The sequence below is a fragment of the Physeter macrocephalus genome, chromosome 4, assembly GCF_002837175.3.
Source record: "Physeter macrocephalus isolate SW-GA chromosome 4, ASM283717v5, whole genome shotgun sequence".
NCBI lineage: Eukaryota > Metazoa > Chordata > Mammalia > Artiodactyla > Physeteridae > Physeter > Physeter macrocephalus.
The window spans coordinates 17118332-17135185 of NC_041217.1; the positions used below are offsets into that span (position 1 = coordinate 17118332).

The following is a 16854-nucleotide window of genomic DNA, read 5'->3' on the forward strand; positions in this document are numbered from 1 at the left end:
ACTTGGGTTCAGCTGAAGCTCCAGCCTGCTCCACCCAGAGAAGCACACTTCGTGAGAACCAATGGAAAGCAGCCTGAACTGTTGGATGGAGCCCATTCCCTATGAATTCATAGCATGATGGGTGTAAAGAAAATAAAAGGCCGGGACTGTAAAAGAAAAAAAGGAAAGAAAAAGAAAGCGCAAGTCATCTACCTGACTTGTATTAAAATTATGTTTACAGGGACTTCCCTGGTGGTCTAGTGGTTAAGACCCTGCACTTCCAATGCAGGGGCTGCAGGTTCCATCCCTGGTCAGGGTACTAAGATCCCACATCCCACATGCCACGTGGTGCGGCCGATAAATTTTTAAAAAATTATGTTTACTGTCCATCTCCAAATAAAGAAGATTGTGAATGCACTGATGGCAGAAAGTTTGTCTTCTTCAAATTCTATCCTATGCTTTGCAGTAGCTAGCCTAGTGTTTGGCTCCTAATGAGGAAAAAAAAATTCTATTTGTCTGTGTATGTACGTATGCATCTATCTGTCTATACATCTATCTACCTACTTACCTACATACCTATCTTTTATCGGTAGATTGTACACAAAACGAATATCTAACCAATTTAAAGAGAATGAATTCTTCGACTATGGGTAAAGTGTTCTGTTTCTCATGATCTAGTTTTAGTTAATATATGGCTCACTTCAAATAAATATCCCAACCTTCTACCTAAGTGCTGGTTAATTTTTAATACTGAATAACTTTTTAAGTACAAACAGAATGTTTTGGCAAACCATGCTCCCTTCATTTCAGTCCATTCTCAATTTAAACATAGCATTTACTTCTAAAATACTACAGAATTTTGGTATGACCACATGGGAAAAAAATTCCATAATGTAACTGTTTTTGCTTTCTCCAAAGGGTTAAATATTTTGAATTCAAATTCTCAGCCAGAAGTTAATATTTTTAAAGCTAAGTACATATATTTATGTCTATCTAACAGAAAGATTTTGAGGACCATATCCCAGGCACGTTGCTAGGTCTTAAGGATAAGCAAAGACTTATGAAACAAGATCCCTGATCGTTAGAAGCCCACAGTGTACAAAGGCCGATGATATTCACAGTCAATGAGAGAGCATGTGAGAATATCTAGTTCAGTGTTTGCTGCATACAAGGTGCTCATTTAATGTGTTAAAAGAAATAATCAGACTATGATACAGTAATGACTACCTTACTGGTTTATACAAAAATTACATTCAGCATCCTCTTTGCAGCTGAAATTATTTTCCAGAACACAGAATTCCAAGAGATTAACCAAAGATGTTTTGATTTCAAAAAATAATATCTCTTTGTCTACATGCATCTGATACATACATCAATTTTAATAAACCGTAACACATTTACGGGAAAAAAAGCAACTAATGCCATATTAAATAAAAGGCAGCTGATTGATAGAAGCAAATTCACAACCCAAGTAACTGCAATTATTTTAGCTATTTCATTTTTGTCCTAATGCCAATATGTCCCTGAATTGTTTTCAATGGTTTTAAAGCAGCTAGGTGATTGTTTTGCCACAGATTCAGGAAATCATGGTTTATTGGCCAAGTCACTGACCTTCCAAGATCCTGAGCTAAAATCCCATTAGCACAAGTTGTTTTAATGTGAACTTGATACAGCAACTCAGAACCTGAGAGAGGAGATCTGAAAGGCACCTTTCTAAACAACAATTGATCTGCTTCATTTCATTGAAATGGCTAATGCTTTGATGGTTCATATTTACGATGGCTTGTCCTGCTCTTCAATAGAGTTGATATGTTGGAGTCTTTAACACCATAAACTTGATCAGAACTTCCTCAGTAATAAACAGACTGGATGGAAGGGGAGTGCCCCTCCTCACCAGGCCTCTGGAACCTATTTGCTTACCAATTTGTAGATAAAGACATTGAGAATGGTGTTCTTCATGCTCAGCTGCTCCAGGTGGTTGAAAAGAGTTCTGGGAAACTCAATATGCAAACTGGTTTGGGAGCCTGAAAGATTTCAAAGGGAAGAACATTTGACCTTCCTTAGGAAGAGCATGTTGCTCAGTTACATTCACTTTTAAGTATGGAATTTTGGTAGCATTCATAAAACCCACGAAGAAAATCTATTTCCCTTGTAAGTCGCTTCCTAAACAACTCAGAAAATTAACAAGCTGGGATTCTAGTTTGTACATTTTTTTTCTAAATTCCAAAGATGTGTCAAACTTCACAGCGACTTATGTTTGAATCCCATGATTGTTAAAGACGAGAGACACACACCTCTTCTCCACGTTAGGGCACAGAGAAAGCTGAGACTGAAACTCAGCAGCCACGAAAGGGCCTGAGTGTGTTGCTTTGTGTTTTCTTTTCAATTCTACTCTTTTGGAGGTGTCAGGGTCAGTGGAATTTTTTTTCTTTACTTTTGAACAGCAAGTCCAATTTAATTGTAAGTGCGTTAAAATCAAGCCATTCAATCAGCACGTAATGCAGATTTAACCTGCCCTCCCACCTTTTTCTTTTTTTAATATCAGAAGGTTTTCTTTGAATCTCTCCCAGGTTACTTGCCTATCAGTTTGCAAAGTGACTTGGCCATAGCGGTACTTGGGTAGGTGTGATGAGGTCAGGGTTAACTTAACCGCCACCAACAGAAATTCCTACCCAAACCCTAAAAGATAAAAGAATTCTGTTGGGGTCATACCTCAGTACCCAGAGATAGAAAATTTACCCTCTGCAGGTCTGTTGAAAATCCTTGACAACTAATCCTACCCCAACCTCTCCACACTCCTGTCAACAAGAATAATTATATGAATTCCTCATGGAAAATCTCAGGCCAAAAATGAAAACATCTTTTTATGCCTCATAGTTGATTCCTACTCAACTTCCCATCTGCATTTCAACAAAATCCCTCCATGACTCTCAGCACCATTTTTAGTGTATTTCTCTGGCATTTAACCTACTTCTTTTCATGTTAAAAATAACTGACTCATAAGTTCTTCATAAAAATGACGGTGAGGGACCTCCCTGGCGGTCCAGTGGTTAAGACTGAGCGCTTCCACTACAGGGGGCACGGGTTTGATCTCTGGTCAGGGATCGAACTAAGATCCTGCATGGCCCGTGGCCAAAAAAGGAAAAAAAAAAAAATGATGGCGATCATAGAAATACCATGATTAATAGTAAAAGTCATTTGTGCAGGAGCCAAAAGACAAGATAAAATAATTTTATGTCAGGATGTCTTTACTTTTAATTTAAATAAAAATAAGCAGCTAGAGATTGTTTAAATCATTTGGAAAACAATTCAAACTTGTAAGATGGATCAGAAAGCTAGTGTATGAAGCTGTTCATTACCGAGGGAACCTTACCAAAGAAGAGTTAGATCGATTAAAAAGCAAGATCACAGTTTAAATAAAATTAAACCATAAGAGTAGAAATTCATTTTATTATTTCAATGTATATTATGTATGTATACATGCGTGTATGTATATATTTGAGAATAGCATGTGCTGCTTTCCTATGTATCTGATATCTAAACTGTCCAGCAATTTATAAAAGCAAAAAATTAAAAATCTCCTTATTTTTAAATATTTTAATATGTATCGTTATATGTACTGAATAAAATGTGAAAATAATTTTCCCCTCAGTTTTCTTCTTTGGGAGCTTAGTTGCCAATTAAATGAGAGAATATATAAATAAACAAAACATTAAAAGGATAATTAATTAAAGCCAAAGTATCTACAGTGATTAAGTAATCCAAGTATTTCAGATTATGTAGTTAAGATAAATAATATCAATAAAGATGAAAAATTAATCTGAGGTCTCCAACTATTTACATATTTGTATGTATATGTGTATTTATCTACTTTGTCTCTCTCAACTTGATAAGTAATAGCCTGGCAGAAAATATCATGGAAATCCTTTTTCATCTCAACAATGATTCCTAATCTCAGCAAAAGTACACAAGAAAATTTTAAATCCATTCCTATCTCGCTGGCTTGCTAGCACACACTTCAGAAGTTACTTACCTCTCTTGAGTCTGTCTCAACTAGAAAATTAGGCTAAAATCCGTCCTTCTCCAGAGATAACTTGTATAAAATGCTCACATTAAAAGTTACATATCAAGTACCAAATAATGCCAGTTCTCTTATTTCTTGAAGAAGAGTCCATATGAAACATAATCTGCACAGTTGTGAATGAAAGGTGGAAATTAAAAGGGAGTAGTAATCGATAGCTGTGAAATCCCAAAGCCTATGAAATCCAATCAGAAAAGGGAAGAGTTAAAATAGGAGAACTCCCCAAAGCTTAGATGACTTTGGAAACACAGATCAAAAACAAAGACAGATAGTATAATTAACTCCATTACTGCTCAGTCAAATGAAAACAGCCATGACATCCTTACTTATTTATGACACCAGCAAATAGCTCAATTCCACCCCTGGATATTGCTGTAGGATAGCACTGGTTCCACAGCAGGTGAAACAGAAACAAGCTGCTAAAATTTATGTCACTAGATCATGTTATAGATATAAGATTTATGCAGAAGTCCCATAAAAAATAAGTAGCTTTTATATCTTCTTGTAACAATTCTTGTTCTCAAGCAAACCAAAGTCTATACACAGAAAGCTGTAATTTTCTCGAGTGCGTTTAGAATTGTGAAAAGCCTATTTACTTAAGTATAATATTTTGCCTCAGGTATTGGAATTTACCAACAACAATAATAAAATCTTTGCATCATCAAGCCATCTATTAACATTTATGAAATATTTTCATTTCTGAGTTGTCTTCCTCAGCAAATTGGAAAATTAAGCAATGTGGTATATAATCTCCACTGTACAGAAGCTTCCGAAGGAGGAAGCATAAAGGGAATATTCAGGTCACTCACAACATTTCTTCCTGAGATGTTGTCTGATTCCTCTCCACCTCTGTTCTTAACCTTTCTGACCAAATCTTACCTTCCTCATCACTTTGGTATTCTTACTGCCTAGGGCAGTACACGGCATGTAGTAGGTATTTGTCTGCAAAGAATTTCACTGTGCATATATATTCTACTCAGACTCTCTTGTATATCTTTGTATCTATCTTCAACGTCTAGGACAAGAACCTTATTTACAATAGATGTATTATGTTTAGCTGGTTACCCGATTTCCTGAGTTAGATAAATAGTTTTACAATAGTCTTAAATCTTTTCTTCACTGCTGGTGGGAATATGAATGGTTACAACCATTTGGATGGCAATCTGTTTTTTACACTTTTGGTCAAGAATATTCAATGACAAGCTGCAGAACACAGTTTGTAAGGACAAAGAAAAGTAGAATGGGTAAATAGTGGTATATTCATAGGAGGCAATATCGTAGACTAGTGAAAAAGTATCAACTATCCCTATACAGGTTACCAAGGAGACTCTCCCAAATAGGATGTTGAGGGGAAAAAAAAGGCTAAATTGTACATCATTTATACAAAGTTTTAAAGCATGAAAGCAATACTGTCTATTTTATTATACACTACACATTGAAATTATGTTTTTAAATGCATGGAAATGAGAAACATTACATTCAGTGGAGTGGTTGCCTTGGGGTAAGAAAAGGATATTGCAGTCAAGAAGAGTACACAGGAACACGGAACACTGGGGAAGCCAAATGTATTGGTAATGTTTTACTTTTTAAGCTGGATGTTGAGAACGTGAGATTTTTTTAATTGTTATCATTCTCTTCACCTTTCTGTAAATCTGAAATCGTTTTTAAAGGAATAAGAAGATAACATTAACAAGGTAGTAGTTAATCTACCGTGGGATAAATACCCTAATTAGATTCTTTTTCTCTTTGCCATCTCAAAATTGTTAAGGAAAACAATGCCCTGAATAGAAATGTTATGTTGACGTGAGGGGCACCATTTCAATCAAACATGGCAAAGGGGCATGAACCCCAGAGCCCACAAGAATCGATATGAAACTTTAAAAAGCAAAGGCAACATACTCTCTTTAGCCACTCAGTAAAATATGACGACACAGTGGCCAGGAAGCCATCAAACACCCCCTTCTGTCAGCAATCTCAAAAGGCTGCTCAAATTCTTTCTATAAATTGGGCGAACACCTAAGTTATCATCCAAGTGACATAGTTTTAAAAGCAAACACGGGCACTATTAAAAACTATACTGGAACAAAACATGTAAACCAGGACTGTGCCACCAAACCAGACTGACTATAGACTACAACTGCAGTAACTATAGACTACAACTGACTATACACTGCAGTAACAGGTTTATCGAATTTCATGGATTTTATGGAGGCAAATACGAATACAGAAGTGTAAATGTTGCACTCCATTTGAAATACTATTTTTAGATGAACTGGGAAATCAAAGAACTGGAAAATAAACTGACAAAAATCAGGTAGACTTCGGAGAGGAGTGAAATCCTCTTCTTTTATAGTGGTCTATCTGGAGATTTTGTCTAAAATCGACATTTGTGACTGTCAGATGTAGGCATTTAACTCAGTCATAGTGGCAATTTAAAAAGTTTTAAGTGGTTATCTCTGGGAAGTGGAATAGCAGTTGGAGGAGGAGTGATTATGTCAATATCCTTCCATGCGGTGGGAGACATTCTTTACCATAAGCATGGTACAATTATAATTTTTATAATTAAAATATGTTAAAAATTTGTAAAAATGATAATAGCCAGTACTCACAAGTGCACAGGGTAAATAATGGTAATGCCTCATATTTTTATTGAGCATTTATTATGTGCCATGTACTTTGTTAAATGCTGAACGTGAGTTACCTCATTTAATCTTCACAACAATCCCATAAGTTATTATGCCCACATCTAGATGAGAAAACTGAGATATTGGGTGGGTGTCACAACTTGTCGAAAGTCAGACACAGTTCACATGTGCAGGACCTGAGACTTGTACCCAGGCAATCTAACTCCAAAGCTGCCCTCTCAAATCATTCTTCTCTCTGTCTCCTATTTGAACATGATGCTCCAGGGAGTACACATTGGTACAAGTTTTCATATAGTATTTTGACAACATGTATCAAAACTTTTAGCGTGTATACTCGTTGACTCAGAAATTCTGTTCCTATATATTTATGCTAAGAAATAATGGTAAACATGCCCCAAGGGATATTTTAAAGGAAGTCCATCCTTGCAATGCATATGAAAGCAAAAAAAAAATCAATATTCATCAATAGAGGATTGATTTTCTTAAATTATGATATATTCATACAATATAATACACTCAATCTATACTTATTTACATGGAAGATTAACACGGTTATATTGAAAAGGCAAGTTGCAAAACAATATGCATATATGATCTTGTTTGTGTCAAAAATAAAAATGCATAAACAGAGCCACAGAATAGTTTGGAAGGCCATACTCTACAATACCGCTTCCCAGGAGAGATCATTTCTAATAGCGTGACGTAAGTAGTACCTTCCCTGTTGATTTGCCATCATGATTCTCTGCTCTCAGCCGTCATAAAAATAATATACATTCATTTGCTTTCTTGCCTATTTTTTGTAGCTTTCACCAATTTTATGCTAAGGGCAGGAACCACATCTGTAATAGTTATCCCTATTTACCAAGGCCCAAGTGGTCCAGAATATGTGCTTCAGAAATACTAGTTGAACTAATGCCAATCAAATTTGTTTCCAGGTGATTTTCACTTTCAACTTTCTATCTTAATCCATTGTTTCAGCTTTTACAAAGAGAAGGGTGGGTATTGATGGTATAATTATGGAGAAAAAAAAAACAGTAAAGCTATTTGTATTATGGTAAAGCCAATCAATCAACCAATCTAGCAATGCAGAGGCAGTGCTGATGAAATTAAAAACCACACTAGATTGGCATCCACAAGACTTGAGTCTGCAGCCTGCCTTCCTGCTCAGGCACTTACTAGCTGGGTCATCAGTCTCTTAAACTTCACCCATCTTCTCTTCTTTCTTTCTTACTCTCATTGAAAAAATTTATTCCCATATTTATTTGCAGAGCAAAGAACTGGGCTACCTGCCTCAAGGAGGCTACAGAATCTTCCAGTCCTCAGGGCCCTAGGTGGACCAGGAAGAACCCAGGGGCAGAGACTACAGAGGAAGGGCTGCTGAGGATTTGGTTTGGGGGTTTTTTTGGTTTGTTTTGATTTTGGAGTGCCATCAGGAGGTGGAGGCCATAACTTAAAGGGCTGCAAAGCCTGCTTTCTCTCTCATTCTTCTCAAAGAGAATAGGCTGACCTAGCCCCAGCCTCACACTGTCAAAGGTATAGTCACTCCATAAATATTTGTTACAAAAAAGAATGAATGAACATGTAAAACATTCTTTTTCATTGGTCTTGCTCTGGCAGTAAAAGCCCTAAAAATCGTAATTGGAAAAATGTAAGATTTGATAAATATTGAGTTTAGGGAAGAAAAACATGTATTTATAAATTAATTTGTTTTCAGTATAAGACCTTGTATGTAAGGTTCCAACACAGTGAATTTTTACAGTGAAGCTATAAACTCTAAAATGGGGATTATGAACGTGGACACTATAATTTATAATACTTGCATAGCTTTCAATTACTCAGGTGCTCAAAGCCCAACAAATTGAATAATGAACAGGGGTAATGAATTGAACGCTGAGAAGATGATAACAGATAACACTGGGTAGTCACCACGGAGAAATTCACATACAGAAGTAGCCCTGAAAGAAACACACTTGTTTGAAGGACACATTTTCTTTTCTTTCAAGCCAAACATTTACGGAACAGTAATGCAAGTAGGAATTGCTTTCAAGAAATACCTGTTAAAGGCAGAAAGCTGCTCAAATAAAATAGTATATATTAGATGACCAAACGGAGAATTAGAATCGTAAATTGGCCTGTAACATTCTCGGAGAGCGCGGTTCTCTATTTCATTATCTTTAACCACATGGAGAAGGGGGAGATGCGTTCATATAAATTATTAAGCACCATTGCTTTAGATTTAGGCTGGGAAATGTGTTGATATTCCACAGATCCTAAAGCACGGCGTTCTTCACAGTATTTCATACAACACTGCAGGTCAGAAATGTAAATAATGAGATGGCTTCTGAACTTGCTGTTCAGACCCGGGTTGGATGATGCATGCTCGTGTCTGCCAGTGAAGGTTCTGGAGGAAGGATGCCTACGTAGCCTGGTATCCACATCTCTGCTGTCAGTGATACTGCAGACCCAGACAGGCACAATGTGCAGTTGGCCAAAATCGTTGAGAGATTCGAATTAAATGCAATTAACTAAAGTCAATAAAAATTAATGATCCCTGCACCTCTAACCTGCACCACCATCATACACACTACTCAGGCTGCACACCCATCATTTTCCACATAAAGGGTATTTATCAGAGCAACTTAAAAATCATTCGTCTTCTAGACTATTGCAAGCCATGTGGTAATACTGTAGAGTGATTAGCGTATTGTCCGTGAGGTCAATACAGCTGGCTTCAGATCTCAGCTTTACTGTTTTCTAGATGTATTTTAGGCAAACTATTTAACCTTCTAATGTTCAGTTTCTTTACCTGTATAATGGGGATAATAACAGTACCTGCGTCTTCAGATTATTGGGAGTATTAAATAAGATAATATATGCAAAACATTCAGTATAGTCATAGTTAGCACTCAGTAAGTATCCATATTAGCTATTCTTACTGGCTAAAGCTGCCTTGGCAAAGGCTGTTTCTATGTATCTGAAACACTGGGACCTGGCACCCATAAACACAAGTTGTGCCATTCACAGGAACCATTTAAATGATCATTCGGGGCTCGAGGCTTTCAGGGGCAGCTATTGCAATTATACCCTTAGAAACGGTTTTCCAGCAGCAACATGGAAAAGTTCACATGGAAAATGAGTGCCTATTTACCTCTGACAATTATTTTGATGGGTAGACCAAAGGGACTCATCAGTTCGATATGAATTATAAAATATGTGTCACATTTGTTAAACTGTTGTACCTGTATAATTTGAGTTTGATTGTTCTGATCCTAAAATATTGTTCTACCCAGTGGAAATCACGATAATTATCCCAAATCTGTCCTGGAACTACAAGATCAACAATGCAGAAATCTAAAACCAGTTATTTTACTGGGAGAATTTCATAGACAATTTTCAGTGATATTTCACCACTCAAAAAATAATTTAAAACTATTGAGGTACTTCAGGACTTTTCTCAGATGCAAATGTAAACCTACTAGAACATCTGGACTATTTTGCCTTTTGTTTTTAGTCACTCACTAATCAAGGAGAGTAGAAATTTGTAAGAACCTTAAAGATCATCTAATCTGACCACTTTATACTAGAAATGAGGAAATAAGGATGAAGAGAGGAAGCTATGTTTCAAAGAGACAAGATTCAAATGGAATTTTTTTCGTGGGCCGTAAACATATTTTCAGTGATGTTGGTGGCTGCTGAAATGCCCAGGAAACTTTATACGTGGACATTATAGAACACAAAATATAAATTGTTATTTATCACTTTTACTTTATAATCCCAATAGTAAATTAATGGCTCTCTAAATATTAATACAAACACATGGTCTTCAGTTTCTTTAAGATAAAGCATAGGACACCTACTCCATAGAATTCTCTTTTATGCACAGCATTTACACTCATACATCAAGGATTTCATTTTTTTTTTACATACATAAGAATTTCATTTTTCCTCTTGCTATTTATATTTCTTAAGTTTCCAATTCAATTGTAAGATATTAGGAGCAGAAACCTCTTTCCCCTTTTTTAATCACCTATAACATGTGGGGCATGTTCATGATAGGTTCCCATGATTCACTGCCAATGAACGAGTTCTAAAGGGAAGCATTTAAACTATTAAAGCTGATGGACTACGAACTCTGAACTCTTAGAAACCCTGGGAAAAAAAATTTTTGTTTAAGGGTGACCTGAACAACCAAAGGACAATAATTCACACTATGACCTTGGATAAGTCAATTAACCTCTTTGGTCCTGGGTTTCTTCACCTGTAAAGCAAAGGGGTTGGCCGGAATGATGTCTAAAGAGCCTTCCAGATCTCCACATTCTACGATCCTGTGTTACTTCCTTACCTTGGTCTCTCTGTACAGTGTTAGGTTATAGCCGTCACCCCTTCTAATAGCCATTCAATCTTACTTTTAAAAGCCAGGTCCCGCCGGTGTCGCTGGTAGCGGAGGCTGCATTGCTTGTTTCTAACCCGCAGTGGAGAATTCAGTGGTGGGGAACAGATGAGGATCGATGTCCCTGTTATGGCCACAGCTGGGACGCAATCTCAACCTTTGTGCAGAGGGGCTCTTTGCTTTGGGGTTGGGAGTATTTGAGATGGCAGGAAGGAAAACGACCTCTGGCAGGACAATCCCAGCAGGACAGCTTCATGTTTGGGGATGTCTTTGGTCAGCATATCACTCCCCTCCAGTGAGCATTTGGTCTGGGAAAAAAAACAAAAAAAACAAAAAAAATGTGTATCTGTTGATCTGATAGCATTGGGAGGCTTCCTTCCTGTTCAGCAAAGTACAGAAATGGGTCCTGTGAAATCACAGACAAGTAGAATATCTCCCCTTTGCCCCCCATCCTTAGCTTTTCACTCCAACTGAGATACACGGCCAGTATCAGCAGTCTTTGCTCTACCCTCTGGAGACCTTCAGAGGGTAAAAGAGACTTAAAAAGAAAAACTCCTCCCCCAAATCATAAAACTGGCATGAATAGGACGTCTCCACAGCAGGAAAGCAAAAAGGAGGGAAGAAAGTTGGTTTAGGCAAGAGTAATATGAATATTCAACTCAAATAAATCTTATTAGGTGAGGATAGAGCAAAAGAAACAGCCAGAGGCAAGAAAAACAGGGAGACCCTCCTACAGCTGTATTAAAGAAGGAAAATGCTGCTCACTTTTTCAGTTGAAGGTAAATTCATTGACAAAGTAGGGTTACAGGGACTTCCCTGGCAGTCCAGTGGTTAAGACTCCATGCTCCCAATACAGGGGGCATGGGTTCGATCTCTGGTTGGGGAATTAAGATCCTGCATGCTGCATGGCCAAGAAAAAGAAAGAAAGAAAAAAATAAAGACCTAGTTAAAAAAAAAATATATATATATGTATGTGTATATAAAATAGAATAAAAAATAAAAAACAGCATTTAAAAAAAAAAGTACGGTTACAAATAGCAGTCGTCTCCTTGGACAAAGCTAATGACTCACCTAAAAGCCTGGAGAAGGAATACAAATAGAAAATTACCAAAAATTACAACCTCTTCCTCACCACCATAACCCCCTTTATCGTGTCATTTCCTAAACTGCCCAAAACTTCTCCATTAAGACATTGGTAACGCTGACCAATGAGCTGTAAGAATAAGCAAGCCCTGTCAGACGGGCCTCCTGGCTCATCTCTCTTAGCGTTTGCTACTCCCCTGCCCCCAGGCTTTTCCCTGGGTATTTTCATGACTCTGTCTTTCTCAGCCTTAAGGTCATCAACTCAGAAAAGCTTTCCCTGGCCACACAATTAAAGTAGCCTTTGCACCCCACCATCTATCGCCCAGTTACTTTCTATTTCCTCATCTGCTTTTTTTCTCCAATAAAATTTATCAAAAATTTGAAATTAAAAATAAAAAATAAGCAAGCCCTTAGAAAAGTATGCCTATTTGAGAGAAAAGGATAAAAAAATCTCTTAGTGATGGCAATTTCAAAATTGAACAATTCCAAATTATTCCATCTGTTTCTTCCGAAGACCACCAATTTTGCTTGGAAAGGTTTTTGTGTGTGTGTGTGTTTTAATTTAATAATAGGTTAGAAATCTTGTTGCTCATATCCTAAACGTTTCCTACCCCATTATCTTCATTATTTTTCATTCACTTTCTCATTCTCACAATAAAAACTTGAGGAGACAAAAATAATAATTAACATAGGATTCCTATCTTTAGATTTATCAAGTCCATATCTGACTTAGATAGCAGAAGGTTAGAATACTGGCTCTTCTTATAAGCCAGGTATGGGCAAGCAGACTCTTCAAGCTTCAGTATCTTCATCTGTAAATTAAAAATAAGAACAGATTTCTAATAGAGTGTTGTACATAAAATACCTGGAATAGTCCTTGGAACATAGTGGGAGCTCAGTCAATAACAAAAATTATCTTTACCACCATTATTTTCTTGTGTTGTTAGCTACCTTCCAATTATGTACAGAGAGCTCTACTTCAGTGAAGTTTCAAGCACAAGGCAATAGATTATATTACATACATAATAAATCATCTTGCTTTTCTTATCAATTTCAAATCTGCAAAATCATAGGAACAGGAGGTGTCATACTCAGCCAAAACTATTCAAGTAGTAGGTCACCAACAGGAACACTAAAGACAAATTTTCAGTGACAGTGGTAATTGTTACCATTTATTGAGCTCTTACTATATATAAGACCCATGATAAGGAATTTATATGGTTTGTTTCCTTTCATCCTTTATAAAAACTTATAAAACCTCTTATGGAATTGGTATTTTTATCCCCGCTTTCCAGATGAAGAACAGGGATACTGCAGGGAGTTGCTTGGAAAGAATGCATTACTTGTCCAAATTTACACAGCTAGTAGGCAAATAAACCAAGACATGAAACCAGGTCCCTCTTATGACAAAGTTTTATGCTTTTACACAGTATCGAGGGTCTAGTATTCTTCTGAAGAATTATAGCATTTTAGAAATTTAAAGGAGGAAGAAATTTGGGGGTCTTTAGCACAAGACCATCTTTTGAGAAAAAGCATTCTCCCTTCTTAGTAAAATCCCCGTGTATGGAGCCTAAGACATATACACTTCAAAGTTCCCCAAAGTGATTTTGATGATTTTTTTGAAAACCATTGCCTATCCCAAATCCATAATTTATGGTTCTAACATAAATAAATTTGTTTACATTCCTTCTTGTTCAGTGTTTATTTTATGCCAGTACTTCCTTATAAACTACTGAATCCCAAACATTAATTATGAGATAAGTGAAGCTGTAAATCATAATTTTAATTAAGTTTCTTGAAATGTATTTAGATTTAGTTTCAAATGGTGGCTTCTCTACAGAATTTCTGGCTTCGATGAAAATGTTCAGATTTATTTATCTATATTATTGCCTTCATGTTCCTTTTCAGAGGTGAAATTTGGACAATTTTCTTATAACCAGTAATTTTGTCCCATCTCATTTCCTCAATCGTTTAAATTACTTTTCTCTGACGCTGCTTTAGTTCTGTAGATTGTATATTAATGGCCCCCAATGAATCACACCATAGACATCAGCAAACATGAAGACAGAGCAGTGTAGTAGTGAAAGCTTGGGCTTTGGAGTCAGCAAGACCCAGGTTCAAATCAGAGATTTGAAATGTGTTAGCAAAAAGAGAGTGGAGAAATCATTTGATTCCTCTGGCCCTCATTTTGAGAGGCAGGTTTCAATGGTAGAATGAGATTTAGGCATGAATTCTTGCTCTGTTATTTACTAGCTTTGTGGACTTGTGCAAGTTATTTAATCTCTATGAATTCAGGTTCCACATCAAAAAAATGATGCAATAATATCCACCCTGAAAGATTTAATATTATACAATTAGCACCTCGCAAGTACTAGTACCCAAGAAATTGCAATATGTGTTGAATGATTAACTCATACTTTTTAAATAGAACAAAATGTTCACAAATAAATATATCAGCTAAATGTTGATAGATAATTAAAATGATCAATGGCTAACGACAGTATTCATTGTATTTGTGTATTATAGCTTGATTCACATATATGAACATCTTTCATATATGATGTTTTCATTGCATAAAATGGACACACCAAAATACAAATGTAAAAAAACACACAAAAATAAAACTTCCCTTTTCCTACCATTTAAAATTAATAATCATTAATACTTTGGTGCCTAGACATTTTGATATATTTCTGAAATCCTGGGACTATGCTGTAAATAGTTTTGCAATTTATCTTTTTTTTCACTTAAGAACATACTGTGAACGTCTTTACATGTCTATAAACATATTTCCAAGACTGTTGTATTAGTGGCTGTAGCATATTCCATTGTATGGATGTCCTATAATTTATTTAATCAATCCCAATATTCACATTAAAAAGTAGCTGCAATTTTATTTGGAACTCTAAACCATATATACAAATCAAATCAATCATCAGACTTTCACAGAAAAACTGTCATATTAAATTTAATAAACATCTTCAATTTATAGATGCCACACTGAAAACTAAAAATAGAGACCTAGGAGGACCTTCAAGATGGCAGAGGATTAAGATGTGGAGATCACTTTCCTTCACACAAATATATCAGAAATACATCTACATGTGGAATAACTCCTACAGAACACCTACTGAACGCTGGCAGAAGACCTCAGACCTCCCAAAAGGCAAGAAACTCCCCATGTACACGGGTAGGGCAAAAGAAAAAAGAAAAAACAGAGACAAAAGAATAGGGACGGAACCTGCACCAGTGGGAGGGAGCTGTGAAGGAGGAAAGGTTCCCACACACTGGAAGCCCCTTCGCGGGCGGAGACTGTGGGTGGCCAAGCGGGGAAGCTTCAGAGCCGCCGAGGAGAGCGCAGCAACAGGGGTGCGGAGGGCAAAGCGGAGAGATTGGAGAGGGGATGCAGAGCACCGCCTAAATGAGCTTCAGAGGCAGGCGCGAGCCGCGGCTATCAGCGCGGACACCAGAGACGGGCATGAGACGCTAAGGCTGCTGCTGCCGCCACCGAGAAGCCTGTGTGCGAGCACAGGTCACTCTCCACACCTCCCCTCGCGGGAGCCTGTGCAGCCCGCCGCTGCCAGGGTCCCGGGATCCAGGGACAGCTTCCCCGGGAGAACGCACGGCGCGCCTCAGGCTGGTGCAACGTCACGCGGGCCTCTGCCGCTGCAGGCTTGCCCTGCATTCCGTACCCCTCCCTTCCCCCCGGCCTGAGTGAGCCAGAGCCCCCGAATCAGAGCTCCTTTAACCCTGTCCTTTCTGGGCGGGAACAGACGCCCTCAGGTGACCTACAGGCAGAGGCGGGGCCAAATCCAAAGCTGAACCCCGGGAGCTGTGCGAACAAAGAAGAGAAAGGGAAATCTCTCCCAGCAGCCTCAGGAACAGCAGATTAAATCTCCACAACCACCTTGATGTACCTGCATCTGTGGAATACCTGAATAGACAATGAACATCCCAAAATTCAGGTGGTGGACTTTGGGAGCAACTGTAGATTTGGGTTTTGCTGTATGCAAATGACTAGTTTCTGATTTTTATGTTTATCTTAGTATAGTTTTTAGCGCTTGTTATCATTGGTGGATTTGTTTATTGGTTTGGTTGCTGTCTTCTTTTTTTTATTTTTTATTTTAATAATTTATTTTTTCTTTCTTTTTTTTCCTCCCTTTTCTTCTGAGCCATGTGGCTAACAGGGTCTTGGTGCTCCGGCTGGGTGTCAGGCCTGAGCCTCAGAGGTGGAAGAGCCGAGTTCAGAACATTGGACCACCAGAGACCTCCTGGCCTCACATAATATCAACTGACAAGAGCTCTCCCAGAGAACTCCATCTCAATGCTAAGGCCCAGCTCCACTCAATGACCAGCAAGCTACAGTGCTGGACACCCTATGCAAAACAGCTAGCAAGACAAGAACACAACCCCACCCATTAGCAGACAGGCTGCCTAAAATCATAATAAGTTCACAGACACCCCAAAACACACCACCGGACGTGGTCCTGCCTACAAGAAAAACAAGATCCAGCCTCATTCACCAGAACACAGGCACCAGTCCCCTCCACCAGGAAGCCTACACAACCCACTGAACCAACCTTACCGACTGGGGGCAGACACCAAAAACAACGGGAACTATGAACCTGCAGCCTGCTAAAAGGAGACCCCAAACACAGTAAGTTAAGCAAAATGAG

At 37.8% G+C, this 16854-nt stretch overlaps 1 long non-coding RNA gene across 2 annotated transcripts in view; it reads right to left on the minus strand.

Annotated features, from left to right (window-relative positions):
- Nucleotides 1-1410: 1410 nt before the first annotated feature.
- The window catches only part of LOC102992376 (uncharacterized), a 62640-nt gene continuing 47196 nt past the window's right edge, over nucleotides 1411-16854 (minus strand). Inside the window, exons 5-7 of one of the 2 annotated variants that reach the window (XR_008617019.1) lie at nucleotides 11861-11996; nucleotides 11112-11403; nucleotides 1411-2003 (exon numbers count right to left, since the gene is read on the minus strand). This is a non-coding gene — a long non-coding RNA (uncharacterized lncRNA). The remainder of the gene's footprint in view (nucleotides 2004-11111; nucleotides 11404-11860; nucleotides 11997-16854) is intronic. The other variant, XR_003679313.2, reaches the window with a different exon arrangement.